Source organism: Malaclemys terrapin, chromosome 4 (assembly GCF_027887155.1).
Source record: "Malaclemys terrapin pileata isolate rMalTer1 chromosome 4, rMalTer1.hap1, whole genome shotgun sequence".
NCBI lineage: Eukaryota > Metazoa > Chordata > Testudines > Emydidae > Malaclemys > Malaclemys terrapin.
This window is the reverse complement of record NC_071508.1, coordinates 148158895-148175660: the sequence shown is the minus strand read 5'-3', so window position 1 is coordinate 148175660 and position 16766 is coordinate 148158895.

The window sequence follows — 16766 nt, the reverse complement described above, 5'->3', positions numbered from 1 at the left end:
CTTCAGCCCCTGCTACACCAGCCCCCTTCTGCACTCAACTTCCTGGCTTTACACAACTTCAGCCTGCTCCTGTCCAGCTGGGCTTCATCTTCAGTTACTGCTAATCCAGCCCTGCCTCTCCTCCAGGGGCAGCCTATAAGGTAAATTGGCCCTTTTTGACCTGCTCAGGATTTGTGCAGGGTGGACACCCTGTGACGGGTTGGATCACAGAAACCTTCTGGGGCTGCCACCTAATGTGCCAAGACTACTTCTGCCCCTGCTTTCCCTGCCCTCCCAGCTTGGGACTTCAGTGCCCTGCCTGGTTTGAGCCAGACCTGCTAGCCTGCTGCAAACCCAGACCCAGCTCTGAACCACGTCCCCTAACAGCTGTAAGCTTAACTGAACACAATTTACAGAAGTGTTCCTGTCTTTAACACTCAGATGCTCAACTCCCAATGGGGTCTAAACCCAAATAAATCCGTTTTACCCTGTATAAAGCTTATACAAGGTAAACTCATAAATTGTTCGCCCTCTATAACACTGATAGAGAGATATGCACAGCTGTTTGCCCCCCCAGGTATTAATGCAGGGGTCGGCAACGTTTGGCACATGGCTAGCCAGGGTAAGCACCCTGGCGGGCCGGGCCAGTTTATTTACCCACGGTTCACTGTCCCGGGCCAATGGGGGCAGCGAGAAGCAGCGCGGGCGAGGGATGTGCTGGCCGCGGCTTCCCGCCGCCCCCATTGGCCCAGGACGGCGAACCGCGGCCAGTGGGGGCCGCGATCGGCTGAACCTGCCTCGTCAGCAGATAAATAAACTGGCCCGGCCCGCCAGGGTGCTTACCCTGGCGAGCCGCGTGCCAAACGTTGCAGACCCCTGGATTAATGCATACTCTGGGTTAATTAATAAGTAAAAAGTGATTTTATTAAATACAGAAAGTAGGATTTAAGTGGTTCCAAATAGTAATAGACAGAACAAAGTGAATTACCAAGCAAGTCTATGTCTAATACAGTAAGAAAACTGAATAGAGATAAAAACCTCACCCTCAGAGGAATTCCAATAAGCTTCCTTTTAGACTAGTCTCCTTCTAGTCTGGATCCAGCAATCACTCACACCCCCTGTAGTTACTGGCCTTTGTTCCAGTTTCTTTCAGGTATCCTTGAGGGTGGAGAGACTCTCTCTTTAGCCAGCTGAAGACAAAATGGAGGGGCCTCCCACGGGCTTAAATAGACTTTCTCCTCTGGGTGGAGACCCCCTCCTCTCTCCTATGCAAAGTCCAGCTCCAAGATGGAGTTTTGGAGTCACCTGGGCAAGTCACATGTCCCTGCATGACTCAGAACTTACAGGTAGCAGCATTGATTCACATGCTGCCTTGAACGTCCTCAAGTAGACGTCTTATGTGGATTGGAGCCTTCCAAGATCCATTGTCCGTTAAGTGCTTCGTGATTGGGCACTTAACTTGCACATTCCTTTCTCAAGAAGCTGACCAAATGCTTTACTAAGGCTACTTAGAAATCAAGCAAGTACACAGCCAAAATTCATAACTTCGAACACAAAAATGATGCATGCACACAAATAGGAGGAATAGATTCAGTAGACTATAACCTTTACATAGACATGTTACATGGCATATGTGACATAAAACATATTCCAGTTATGTCACATATACATTCATAAGCATATTGCCATAAAGCCTTATGGGGTGCAACGTCACACACCCCAACACACAGACATTGACCCAAATCAAACCCCACAGATCCCAACCCTTCAGAAGGTCTAGGTCCAGACCTGGGGAAGAGATGTGTGAAGCTCAAAAGCTTGTCCTTTCCACTAAAAGCAGTTGGTCCAAGATGTTACCTGCCCTACCTCGTCCATCTTAGATCCAGATGCAAAATCTAGCTCCAGATGCAAACTTTGTCAGCACATGGCCAGGCCCAGCCAAATCCCCAGTTCTAAACATTCCGCCCTTCCCCCCGCCCCCCCCCCAAAAAAAAAAACCTTTGGAAATGCTCAGATTCTAGTTGCATGCCTCAGCCCCAATTCTGTTAAACATAAGTTACTTTCTTTCACGAAGTCACCTCTGAAAGCACAGAGCACCGCAGTGCCTGCAATGTGAGCATTTCCATGGTTCAGACCTTTTATTCCTCTTTAATCACATCGGATGAGATTTTAATTCATTCTTTCCGTTTTCAGGCTGGTGGAGCAGTCAGACTGGCTCTTATCCCTTCTCTGATAGGATCCCGAATTTAATTAGTCCACAAAGTCCATGTCCACAGGTTCCCATCTTAATTTAAAAAAAAAAAGATACATCAGTGTATTCCCTATTGATCGGGTGGCTTAGTGGGGATCACAGCAGCCAGGCCGAGAAAGGAAAGTTAGTCTGTCCTCAGGATTCTGTTCAAATACATCTGTACTCGCTTGAAATGCCTCAGAGCTGACCCTCGGGAACGTTCAGCTCCCAAGAGACACCAAATCAGATACATCCATAGTATCAACGGTCTTTCTGACCTCCTTTTGTTTGGGACAAAGCTGCCAAAAAGGTGTGATGCACCCTTCTCCCAATGCTCTTTTGCTCAGAGGCAACTGCAGCTAAGGAGAGGCCTGGCAGCATTGAATCGAAGGGCTGGAAGAGACCCCAAGAGGTCTCTAGTCCAGTCCCCTGCACTCAAGGCAGAACTAAGTATTATCTAGTCCATCCTTGACAGGTGCATGGCTCCAATGACGCCTGAAATGCAGAGTGGAGTTGCCACCCAGTTTCTATGCCAATTTCCCCAGCCTCCGGCAGACCCGGGGCCAGGGGTCCCTGGATTCGCAGGGGTGGAATCATCCAGTTTTGCAAACATAGCACCACAGGGACTGTTTAAGCAAGTTGCTGTCCCTCTGCTCTCCCTCCTCCTCCCCACTCCCTCGCCAGCAGTTCTGAATGGACCAATTTTCTCTTTACATTCTGTCAACAGCTAGCACATCTGAAAGAGCCTGCACTGTTAGCAGAAACTCTTTCTGCGGATCAGCATTTGCTGCCGTATTTCTTTTTGCCCCTTAAATTAACCTTTCGCTGGATTCTGCTTATGTTTCTCTAGGTCTCCCGGCTCTTCCCCTCACTAACAATGCCTTCTGTTATTACACCTGAAATCATGACAAAAATCATTAGACAGGAAGAATGGGTTGTGGTCAAGGCAGCCAATTGGGATTCAGGAGACCTGGATCCAAATTCCAGCACGGTCATAGATTCTGTGGTTATGTCCACACTACACCTTTCTCCCACCAACTCCTGGTGAATCAAGATCAAAACCCCTTGGATCTAAAACCAAAGAAAAAAACAATCAGGTTCTTAAAAAGAAGGCTTTTAATTAAAGAAAAAAGGTAAAAATCATCTCTGTAAAATCAGTATGGAAAATAACTTTACAGGGTAATCAAATTTAAAGAGCTCAGAGGACCTCCCTCTAGCCTCAGGTTCAAAGTACAGCAAACAGAGATAAACACTCTAGTAAAAGATACATTTACAAGTTGAGAAAACAAAGATAAAACTACCACGCCTTGCCTGGCTGTACTTACAAGTTTGAAATATGAGAGACTTGTTTAGAAAGATGTGGAGAACCTGGATTGATGTCTGGTCCCTCTCAGTCCCAAGAGCGAACGACTTCCCAAAACAAAGAGCACAAACAAAAGCCTTCCCCCCACCAAGATTTGAAAGTATCTTGTCCCCTTATTGGTCCTTTGGGTCAGATGCCAGCCAGGTTACCTGAGCATCTTAACCCTTTACAGGGAAAAGGATTTTGGAGTCTCTGGCCAGGAGGAATTTTATAGTACTGTACACAGGACAGCTGTTACCCTTCCCTTTATAGTTATGACAGACCTCAACAAGGCGAAAAGGGAGAGTCATTAGAGGGATTCAAAGAAGGGGAGTCAGGCGGACAAGCCAGGCAGGCAGGCTTAGCAACTGCATTTTGAGTGGACAAAAGGGGATGAATTGGGTGTCAGGGGACCCAAATAAGGAAGTCCAAGGTGTTCTTTGCTCTTCCAGTCTCCTGTTTAGCCAAAAAAAAAAAAAAAACCTGCAAGTAAGAGCCCAGTTCTGGTCCTGTGAAAGTCAACGGCAAAGCTTTCATTGCCCTCAGTAGGGGAGGTTTGGGCCCCAGTGTAGGAGTATCTGGTAAGCACAATTTTCACGGGCCTTGTCATTTACAATGTATTGTAACATAAGTCAAGACAGTGATGTCCATTTTGGGGGATAGGGAACAAGTTTATGGTGTAGAAAACTGACCATTTTTTATTAAAAGTCTTCACATCCATTTTCGCCGACATGTCCCAACAAAAGCATAATTTAAGGCCATTCGTAGGAAGACTTTCCTGTCAAAGAAATTGCCACTGGCAAGGAGACAGTTCTGTTTTCATGGAATGGACCATCTAGGTCCTCAACCCAGATTTCACACACCAATCTAAGCAGATGACACACAGGGCATCCTTGGTTTATATGGAGAGGGTGCATTGGCTAATTTAACATTTGCCGATAGCAGAAGAGCAGGTTAGGTCAGACAAACTCATTGGGAAGCTGAACAGAGATCTTTATTCCAATAAGACTGAAACTGTCCCTTACAGTAACTTCTCCATGTGCTCCTCAACTCCCCTGGGCAAGGAGCTATTCACCTTAGAGAGCTCTTCCCAGCCTGGATTTGCCCTCAGACCCCTTTGGACTGGCCTTCACTGAACGTCTGACACTTTACCCAATAAAGGGGAAAGGACCCCTAGACACAGCATCTCACTTACTCTTACCTCCCAGAATGGCACTGCTTGTCTGACACAATGAACAACTCTCCCAGTGGTCCACTGTGGAATTACACCTTCATTTTTCAACCCAACACTCAATTTAAACATTGCTTTAAACCCGCTTCTAGGATATGAATATCATTGTACTCTACATAAGCAAAACCAATACCAAAAATACAGCCTCTTTCTTCCAAGGCCCTACACTTCCAATTACCAAGTGGTAATTACAAGACATTTATTAAATGTGTGGGTGTAATGAGGCTGCATTCTGTACTATTCTTTTATGGAAAAAAAAAGATTATTTATAGTTAGCTAGTTTAAAGCTTCAAACTGTTTTTAAATTTGAACAAAGTGGCTTTAGCTCTGTGAACTCAAGTACTCAGAAACCTATTAAATAAAGGAGAGAGAGTGAGAGGAGATAACTCAAAAGTCATTTTCACTAAGAAGCTTCAAAGAGGATCACCAGCAGTAAATGCTTCCTAAAGCTGTGAATTAATCATCTAAGAACAAACAATGTTGGACTAAAATCTGAAAGTTGGAGGGTATGATTTAGAGAAAGCTCCCAAACTATTGTCCTTGTCTACTAATTTCCAAGACTATTGACAAAAGAGCCACCAATGAAAACTACGTTAAAGATAAACAGCAAGACTATGTTGTTGCAACCACTACTGGAGTACTATGTCCAGTTCTGGTGTCCACCACTCAAGAAGTATGTTAATAAACTGGAGAGGGCTCAGAGAAGAGCCACAATAATGATTAAAGGATTAGAAACCTGTCTTATGATAGACTCAAAGGACTCCATCTGTTTAGCTTAACAAAGAGAAGGTTAAGGGGTGACATGGGGAACAAATATTTAATAATGGTCTTTTCAGTCTAGCAGAGAAAGGTCTAACATGACCCAATGGCTGGAAGCTGAAGCTAGACAAATTCAGACTAGAAATAAGGCGTACATTTTTAATAGTGAGAGTAATTAACCACTGGAACAATTTAACAAGGGTCATGGTGGATTCTCCATCACTGACAACTTTTTAATCAAAATTGGATGTTTTTCTAAAAAATCTGCTGTACAAATTATTTAGGGGAAGTTCTATGGCTTGTATTATAGAGAATGTCAGACTAGGTGATCACAACGGTCCCTTGCAGCCTTGGAATCTATGAACATACACTGGGGCTCAAGCCAACTACCGAAGAAGCCGGTGGGAGTCTTTCTATTGGTCCAGTAGGAGTTCATAGATTCATAGACAAAGTTGTAGTGTTAAATGTCATTACACATTGCACCTTGGACAGTGCACAGTAGCTGAGGCAGGTCTGAAAGAGAGACCATGCCTCACTCACTGAACGCTTTGTATCTAAATGACTCTCATAAACCCTAGCATACACAATATAGAGCACAGCACTACAAGATGCTATATATGCGTGTGTGACAGATATGGTATTTTCCTACAATATCCTTGAAAAACCTTATTGAATCAAATTGAAGTGTCTTTGGAGTCCATTGTATTAAATGCAAAGATGTTGTTATTGTGGGCCTGGAGGATCAGAGGACTATTGAACAACAGGGCAAGTGACAGTGTTGGGAATGGGTGCATCCGGGGAGTGGTGCAGCTTTCTGGTCCCAGGCTGGGAGCCCAACTCCTGCTCAGCGTGGCCAGCGATAGAGAGAGACCCTAGCTGGGAGCAGTGGGGAGGTGCTGGCAGATTGAGGACTGACACCTGTGCGTTACTGGGCATACAAAGCAAGGAAGTGGCCTCCAGATGTGCTGAAAGTCGTAGGTGGTGGCAGGTCTTTGTGCCCCTTGAGGACTGCACCTCACTCCCCCAGCACAAGGACCCTACACACACCTCCTACTGCCTCCAGCACTCCTGGCTTTTGTAAAAGAAAATCATGCCTCACCAATCTATTAGAATTCTTTGAGGTGGTCACAAACATATGGACACAGGTGATCCAGTCAATATCGGGTACTTGAACTTTCAGAACACCTTTTACAAGGCCCCTCACCAAAGGCTCTTAAGCAAAGTAAGCCATCACAGAATAAAAGGGAAGGTCCTCTTGTGGATTAGTAACTGGTTAAAAGATAGGAAACAAAGGGTAAAAAAAAAATGGTCAGTTTTCAGAATGGAGAGAGGTAAATAGTGGTGTCTCCCAGGCATCTGTACTGGGACCAGTCCTATTCAACTTCATAAATGATCTGGAAAAAGGGGTAAACAGTGAGGTGGCAAAATTTGCAGATGATACAAAACTACTGAAGATAGTTAAGTCCCAAGCAGACTGTGAAGAGCTACAAAAGGATCTCACAAAACTAGGTGACTGGGCCACAAAAAGGCAGATGAAATTCAATGTTGATAAATGCAAAGTAATGCATATTGGAAAACATAATCCCAACTATATATATAAAATGATGGGGTCTAAATTAGCTGTTGCCTCAAGAAAGATCTTAGAGTCATTGTGGATAGTTCTCTGAAAACAGCTGCTTATTGTGCAGCTGCAGTCAAAAAAAGCCAACAGAATGTTAGGAACCATTAAGAAAGGGATAGATAGTAAATCAGAAAATATCATAATGCTAGTATATAAATCCATGGTCTGCCCACATCTTGAATACTGCCTGCACTTCTGGTTGCCCCATCTCAAAAAACATATATTAGAATTGGAAAACGTACAGGGGAAGGATCACTCAAAGTTACTGTTTTGTTCATTCCCTCTGAAGCATCTGGCACTGGTCACTGTCAGAGACAGGACACTGGGCTAGATGGACCATTGATCTGACCCAGTAGGGCTGTTCTTATTGTAGTTCTGGATAATCCTGATTTTCAATCTTACAGTATCACTTTCCCAGATAACATTTTAGTTGCTTTGAAAGCTTATTTGCCGCTTCCCCCATTATAATAAACCCTTACGGGCAGAGCTAGAATCTCTTATTCAGATGTTGATGGATACTTGTCCAATGGCAAATTTTATTCTTTTAGGTGATTTCAATGCTCAAGTGGGTGCGGAAGATAAGGAAATGTGAAATTTATCATATGGTACATTAAATGACAGGTTGTTTGCTTTCCCTCAAGAAATACAAAAGATAAAGTAATAAATTCAACAGGCCAGAAATATTCAGCGATTTTGGATAGATTCAGGAAAGGAGGTCTTATTGGTAGGGGTGGTGAGGAGACAGTGGGGCACTTTACCTCCACCCCTGTTAGAAGGGAGAATGTGATTGACTATATTGCAGTCCCAGTTTTAAGATGACTTTGTTTTTCTAATTTTTCAGTGGCCCTTAAATCCAATAGTGACCACCAAATTAACCTATAGATTAATTTTTGCCTTCCAGCCCCAGGTCTTCGGTCAATCCCAGTTAGATTGTATTCCACTTCTAATTTTGAAGCCTTAAATGTGAGGCCATTTAGGTGAAATCCACTGGTTAAATCTAAAACTAAAGAAAAACCTCCCCTCTAGTTATTTGCTAAAGTTAAAAAAATCAGTTTTTAGATCTTAGTGTTGTCAGTCTATCTCCTGATGTCGTTAAATAGTATACAAAAATTACAGGTTAATCTGACCACCCAAAACTTTTATTTTTACCCTTTGAAAGATAAAAAGACTTTGGTATGATGCAGCTTGTTTTCGCAGTAAAAAACAGCTACACGTTATTGGAAGGACGATAAGGAAAGGAAGGATAGTTCACAGGATTCCATACAAGAGCTAGTTAATTTTAGAAAGCTGTTTAAAATATTGCTGGGAAAGGAAAAGTTGGAGCATCATATAGCGCTGGGAAAGAATCAGAATCTGCTGCCAAAATGGAAAAATTGATAGATGTTTGGAAACTGGAAGCACTGGGCTCTGAGAAGATTAGGAGTAATGTTGAACCTCTGATCCCCAATCATGCATAGGGAAGATATTATTCTGCACTTTAGAAGGAGATGCTACATATTAACTTTTCATCACGACCAGCCTGGTAGACTTCATCCCTTGTTCCCTTCCAGAATGGCCCGCAATATCCAGTAAGGAAGTTGAGTTTTAATATTGATCAACAATGTTGTAATAAAGCGCCCAGGGAGGATTTTACACAAGTACTTAAGGAGAATATTAACTGGTGGGCATCTCTTTCAGCTAAACATTTCTCCAATATAAATAATACAGGGATTTTCCCCCTCAGGGTGATCTACCAGTATTATTATCCCACTGTACTGAAAAAAGGGATAAAGATCCAGGGAATTATCACCCAATCAGCTTATTGGACATGGTCTTAAAAATGTATACTAGACATCTTTTGGGGAGACTAGAGGATTGGCCAGAAAATAGAAAATTATTTGCTGAAGAACAAGCTGTATTAACTTTTTCTTTTAAGAGCTTGTCACAGGCAGACTGAGGCCAAGATTAGCACAGGCTTGAAGAGGAACTAACTAATTGCATCCCAATTACAAAGGGGGTTCATCAGTGCTGTCTATTAGCCCCTTTTCTTTTTAACATGTATATTAATGTTGTTGTTTTAGTATTGAAAGGAGATCAGTATTTTCCCCCTAAAATCACTAATGACCCTATGGCTGTCTTATTATATGCAGATGATATCATTCTATCATCACAAACAGTAGGATTGACACATTTATTAAATGCATTTGGTTCATACTGTCAATGGGAGGGCTTGTGATAAATTACTCCAAAACGAAAGTAATTGATTCTAGTCAGAGAGGGAGATTGCACATACAGAGGATTGATGGACAATATATTGAACAAGTTAGTTCTTCCCCAACCTGGATATCTGATTCTCACAAAATAGATTGTGGGATAAACATTCAAGTAACAAAAGAGAAGGTCTCAAATTCAACGCAAGCTATGTTACATTTCACCTAGACCCCTGGGGGCAACTTAATTTCACCAGACCTTGGCCTCAAACACTCTAAGTGCTCAAATTTGGTATGTCACAGGGAGATGGGGGTAGAATGACCCCATGGGATTGGAAGTGATTCAAAACAAATTTCTTAGGAAGATTCTTGGTCTCCCAAGTAATACCCCATCTTCTTCTTCAAACCAAGACAGGCATGAATTCTGTTCTGTCCAAAGTCCAATACCATAACATCAATTTTTAGTTTCGCATTCATACCATGCATCCATGATGTTTGCCACGCCTATGCTTTAGAGGAAAAGTTCAGTAAGGCTTTTTCATGTAAAGTGGTTAGAGTATATTCAAAATTCTTTGCATTCTCTAGGCTTCTCAGAACTGGAAATGATTAGATTTAAGTTCTAAAATGTGAAATCACTAATCAAGTTGAGATAAGAGGAAATTAATAAGCAACTAGACATGGCAATTGTTTCCATAACAAATATGTCACCTTGGTTCCTCCTTGTTAAAAAAACGTATGTGTATACCAGCTATTTGGACAGTTTTTTTAACAAGTTAAGGAGCTCTCCATTTTCAATCTATGCAGACAGCTTACTTAGAAAGCCGATATATAATGGCAATGAGAAATGTAACCACCTCTGTCCACATGACTCAGAACAGGTGGAAGACCTACCCCGTTGTTTATTACATTGTAATTTGTAGGGCTGTCAAATGATTAAAAAAAATCACTATTAATCGCTATTTTAATCGCACTGTTAAACAATAATAGAATACCCTTTATTTAAACATTTTTGGATGTTTTCTACATTTTCAAATATATTGATTTCAATTACAACACAAAACACAAAGTGAGCACTGTACACTTTGTATTCTGTGTTGTAATTGAAATCAATATATTTGAAAATGTAGAAAAACATCCAAAAATATTTATAATACATTTAAATTGGTTTTCTATTATTAACAGTGTGATTAAAACTGCGATTAATTAGGATTCATTTTTTTAATTGAGTTGATGTTTCGAGTTAATCACTTGAGTTAGCTGATTAATTGACAGCCCTAGTAATTTATATTGCCAGTTGAGTCCAAAATTGGCTTTCCGTGATTCTGACCCAGATGCCTTTTTCTATGACCTCTCAAAAAATAGAATATTTATTAGGAACTTACACTATCTGTGATCTGAGCAGTTGCCCTATTTGCATGGTCAGCTGATAAAATAAGGAAAAGGCAAGTGGCATGGTGATTACATATGCTTTAATTGGTTTTTGTTCTTTTTAATTTCTATGTATATATATTATCATAGAATCATAAAAGATTAGGGTTGGAAGAGACCTCAGGAGGTCATCTAGTCCAACCCCCTGCTCAAAGCAGGACTAACCTGAGCTAAATCATCCCAGCCAGGGCTTTGTCAAGCCGGGCCTTAAAAACCTGTAAGGATGGAGATTCCACCACCTCCCTAGGTAACCCATTCCAGTGCTTCACCACCCTCCTAGTGAAATAGTTTTTTTTTCTAATATCCAAGCTATACCTCCCACACCGCAACTTGAGTTGCTTCTTGTTCTGTCATCTGCCACCATTGAGAACAGCCAAGCTCCATCCTCTTTGGAACTTCCCCCTTCAGGTAGTTGCTATCAAATGCTGTCAAATCCCCCCTCACTCTTCTCTTCTGCAGGCTAAACAAGCCCAGTTCCCTCAGCCTCTCCTCATAAGTCATGTGCCCCAGCCCCCTAATCATTTTCATATACAATTCTGGATTTAGTTTTATGTTTTATTGGAATATTTTGGTTTTGGCACATTAGTCTATGGCTCAGGCGCTATTAATAAACTTGACTTGACTATTGAACAACGTGGCAGATAATTTTTATCTTTAATATATGTAAAGTGGATTGCCTTGGAAATGTCTAGGGGGAGGTGAATGCAAAAACCCAGCCTATTGAAGCTAGCCCTGAGGAGGGGTCCATTGTCCACTGATTGCCTGTTCCCAGAATTGAAGATCAAAGGCCCAAGCTGTATACAGGAAAGACTGAACTTTTCATGGGGGTGCTTGTTCTGAGTGAAGGTTGTTATGAATTTGCAACCATAGAAAACCCCTTGGTGATTGAAGGACTGAGCACCTGCCAGACCCCTTGTTGGAGTTGGAGGTGATCCTGTTAAGCTTAGTACCATGTGTGTAGGTTTTGGTTATTGTATTAAGAATAAATATGCTTGCTTATAAAGGGCTGTGTGGTAACTTGGAACTGTTGGCAGTTACACTGTTCATAAGCCTTCGGAGAGAAAGCAAAGCACAGATGCTGGCATGCTTAGGCAATCTGGCTTGCTGCGAATGTCACAGTGTAGGCAGGGAACTGTTCAGCCTGGAAAAATCTGAGTGAGGAGGAAGTGAGATGTGGGTCTCTGCTCAAGGGAGGTACCAGCTGAGGATCTAGGAACCTAAAGTGGGTGGCCTCAAGAGATCATGAACTATGACAACGTATATCTAAGATTGCAGAAGAAAAACTGTGTGATATTTACATTATTAAGACTTCACGCTGTGCCTACTCTTTACTTGAGGATCATTTTATTCACCCTAATTGTAAAACGGGTCCCAAAATTAAATCGTATACAATTATTTTGCTCAGTTGTGCATATTGCGTTTATCTTCAAGAATCCAGAAGCAACAGCTGAACTGTCATTTCAGCCTCTATCCCACTTGCACTTACTTATACTTAGCAAGAAGATTAAAACTGAAATGTAAAAGACAAGAAGAAAAAATTGTTTTACTGTTTATTGATAGCTCCCCATCGGGACTATATCTGGAAAAGTTCTGATAACATGGTACAATCTTAGCTGCAGAATACTAACCACCGAAGTTCCAGGCTTGTGCAGTTGCCTGTGAAGCCCTGAGATTTCTGTCCAAAGCGATACTGTCATTATCTGGATTATTTATCTTTGCTATTAGAATATATTCCTTATAAAGCCACATTAGTTGTATTTTTCCTCCCCTGTCCCTACCTCAGGTCTATAGACAGGGTATATAGACTACATACTGCAGATTACATTTGGAGGACATTGAGCCTGAGTAAACCAATCTGGAAAAAAAATAATAGGATCCCATTATTATTATATCTTCTTTTGTGATTGTGATGAATTCCATGAGTTCCCCCTTCCCTGTACTGTACAATGGTGCCTCCCATATGCAAAGCATACCAGGAGAGCTGCAACTGTGCTATGGCAGGCACTCCCCCCCCCCCCCCCCCCGAGAACAGGAAATCTGCATTTCACTCTCCCTTTGACCCTGGTACGCATTCCCATTATCACGACTGACTCTGGCAGTCTGGACCGTCAGGGTAGCCAGGTGTAGGCCCCCGTCTTGTAATTTCCCCTGAATAATGACATCACGAGGTGTCTCTCTCTCTCACCCACAAGTGCCCACTGAATGTTGATGGCACTATTGATAGAGTCAAAACAAAAAGCTCTTACAGCTGCATCACCTTTTCGTGGAACCCTTTAGATTGCAACACTTTAGCCCAATTCGGGGAGATCAACTGTAGAGGACATTTCAGGATTATTCATTCCATTCCATTGTACCTAGCTGAGGGCATCCCTCCGAATCTGCCAAGTGTGGGACCAAGACCCATAATGAGACCCCTAGAGAAACTGCTGGGCAGGAAGTGCATGGTGATACAGGATTTATTACTTTAGAACAGGGCATTTCGGCGGCGAAGCCTCTTGACGGCTGCTTGTCCAGCGACTGCACTCCTCGGCGGCTAATCGTCCGGCGCCTGCCCCACGGAACAGGTTGAGGACCACTGCTTTAGAACAACACCCTTTTGTACCCGCCTTCTCCTGATTCAGCAGTTACAACATTTAGAAAGGGAGATAAGAGCAGAGTTAGGTGACAGGTCAACGTAGGCCTAATGAGGGAGAGTTGAGTAGTACAGTCCGAGCTCTATGACCAGCTTGTCCCTTAGCGTATGTCTACACGGCCGTCAGACTCACTCGAGTTAGCTTTGATCAAAGCTAGCTCAGTTAACCTTAGCAGTGAAGCCATGGCAGCATGGGACGCACTGCCCCGTCCGAGAGCCTAGGTATGTACCCAAGCGGCTAGCCCATGATGTCATAACGTCACTGCTATTGTTATTTGAGCTAGCCAGGGTACATCTGTATGTGCTGCAGTAACACGTCTGACTGCAGTGGAGACCCCCTACGAGCGAATAGCCCTCGTGCAGAGCAGTGTTGCCAGCAGTCCAGCGAGGGTGCTCTGCGGCTGCTTTGTCATCATCTCAACATTGAAGATGCCAGTTGAGTTGTTCGTTTTTGAACTACATCAGCAGATGGTGCCATTGACCTGACATTTCCACTTGTCTGCATATGTCATTGCAATGATATATTTTACCAGATAGCGAGATGTTTGAAGACTCAGATAGGTACCAAGTGGCCTTAACTGCTGAGGATATGGCAGTGATACGAGAACCTGCAATCAGAAATGTGTGTCAGTTCAAAGGTGGAGTCTTCCTACAGAGTCAGCTGGCTGTGGCCGGGGAATGGTCTAGAAACACCCATCCCATAAGTGCTTCTTTCTCCACAGGGGATTTTTCTAACAACTTGGTGTCATGGTTCCCAGCTAGTGGGGAGGATGCACTGCCTATTCAAATGCCTGAGATTAAAAACTGCACTAGCCGCTAGAGCCATTGACCAGCCAAGCTACATTGCCCAAGGATCTGGGCCTGGATTTTTAGGGAGATAGTGTCCTTTGAAGAGGAGCTCAGGAATGCAAATCCAATTTCCAGAGGATAGTTCTTGCATTCGTACTTTGGAACCTCTTAACCCTAAGACCATGTCTACATTACAGGGACTATAGGGACATACCTATGACACCGTAGCTATGCCAGCATAATCCCATAGTATAGACGCAGCGCAGCCTATGCTAACGGAAGGGGTTTTTCCCATCTATGTTGGGACACCCACCTCCACAAGTGATAGTAGCTAGGATGTTGGAAGCATTCTTATGACCACCACACTGCATCTACAATAGGGGTTAGCTTAGCATAGCTATGTCACTCGGGAGGTGGATTTTTCACATCACTTACACATTTACGTTCACCTAAATTTTAAGAGTAGCCCAGGCCTAAGTAATCAAGGTAGCACCAAATCACTTGCCCCCTTTTCTCTGATAGAAGCGTGCTCTAGGAGTTAAACAGAGTTGTGAAGCACCTAGAAGAGATAAAAGAAGTATGACAGGTTTCAGAGTAACAGCCGTGTTAGTCTGTATCCGCAAAAAGAAGAACAGGAGTACTTGTGGCACCTTAGAGACTAACAAATTTATTAGAGCATAAGCTTTCGTGGACTACAGCCCACTTCTTCGGATGCATATAGAATGGAACATATATTGAGGAGATATATATACACACATACAGAGAGCATAAACAGGTGGGAGTTGTCTTAATTAATTGGCCTCTCAGAGTTGGTAAGACAACTCCCACCTGTTTATGCTCTCTGTATGTGTGTATATATATCTCCTCAATATATGTTCCATTCTATATGCATCCGAAGAAGTGGGCTGTAGTCCACGAAAGCTTATGCTCTAATAAATTTGTTAGTCTCTAAGGTGCCACAAGTACTCCTGTTCTTCTTTTTATAAAAGAAGTATGTCATTCCAGAGATTTCACACACACAGGTTTGCCCACTGCACTGGAAGATATGAGCTCTTGAATAGGTTTGCATGTGCCTATGCACAGAGTGGGCTCGACCCCGACCAGTCTAGATCTTGTCTTTCACTGAGAACCCCAGGGATTGCACCTTGTGAGCCTCTCTCTTTAGCATTAATCTAATTCAAAGACCTTAGAAATAGACCCCACTTTTCACTTCAGTCCACATTTGACAAGACACACCTGGGCTGGGTCTTTCTGATCTGCCCTTCTGCTCTGTATTTAACCAAGCATTGGTGTGTAGATGATGCAATCATAGGTGCCAGCTCTGAAGCACCCACCGAAAAAAATTAGCGGGTGCTTAGCACCCACCGGCGGCCAGGTCCCCTCCTCCCCCCAGCGCCTCCCGCCCACCGGCGGCCACGCTGATCAACTCCTCCCCCTCCCTCTCAGTGCCTCCTGTGATCAGCTGTTCCATGGCATGCAGGAGACACGGGGGGAGGAGCGAGGCCAGGCACATGCCAGGGAGGGGGCAGAACTAGGCAGGAAGAGGCAAGGTGGGGGCTTGGGGGAAGGGGTTGAGTGGGGACAGGGCCTGGGGCTGAGTGGGGGGTTGAACACCTCCCAGGGAAAGAAGGAAGTCGGCGCCTGTAGATGCAAGGCCCAGGGGCTGGGAGCAACCGTAAGTGCTATTTTGTCATTGAAACAGATTCAGGGAGTGAGAGGGCGATCGCAGATAAAAAGATCATAGGTTACTTGATTACAGTGTATAAGTACCTTCCCTGAGGGAAAAAAAATACTAGGTACTAAAAGGCATGAGAACCAATGGCTGGAAATTAAAGCCACACAAATTTAAAATTAGAACTAAGGTACCCCTTGTTAACTAGGGGGATAATTAGCCATTGGAACAAACTACCCAGGGAAGTGGTGGATTATCCATCTCTTGACATCTTCAGATCCAGACTGGATGCCTAACTAAAGCATATCATCCAGAGAAAGCCAGGCTGTTATGCTTGATACAGTAGCTGGAGTAAATACTGTAGCTTGGTGTTATACAAGAGATCAGACTAAGTGATCTAATGGTCCCTTCTGGCCTGGAACTCTATGCGTCTCCTAACAGGCCATGACAGAAGACACTGGTGTTTCAGGCTTCTTCTAAAAATAATAGAAGACTGGCCCAGTTTAGATATGGTCTGAAGTTTTCCAGGATGCTCGCTGCTCCTTGGCTTTCCACATTCAGTGATGGGCTGGTGCTTCGCTTTTTAATAGTAGATCATGCTCTGTAAAAAGTTGAGCCTTAGCCGACTTGCCATAATTACTGGGAGTCTATATTAGCCCTGCTGATTTGAAACTCAACCCTGGACCTCTTACTCACACAAGTAAGTTCCATTGACTTCAATGGGATAACTTAGGTGAGTAACACAAGACTGACCTTTTAATCTCCCATCCAATCCATGAGAGCATCCTATCGCTATGACTTTATAGCTGGTTCCATGTTCTGATGTCCGTGCCAGCTGCGGAAAAGATGTCAAAGGTTCCAGGTCCCCGCGGTCTCTGAAGAGCTGTGTTAAAC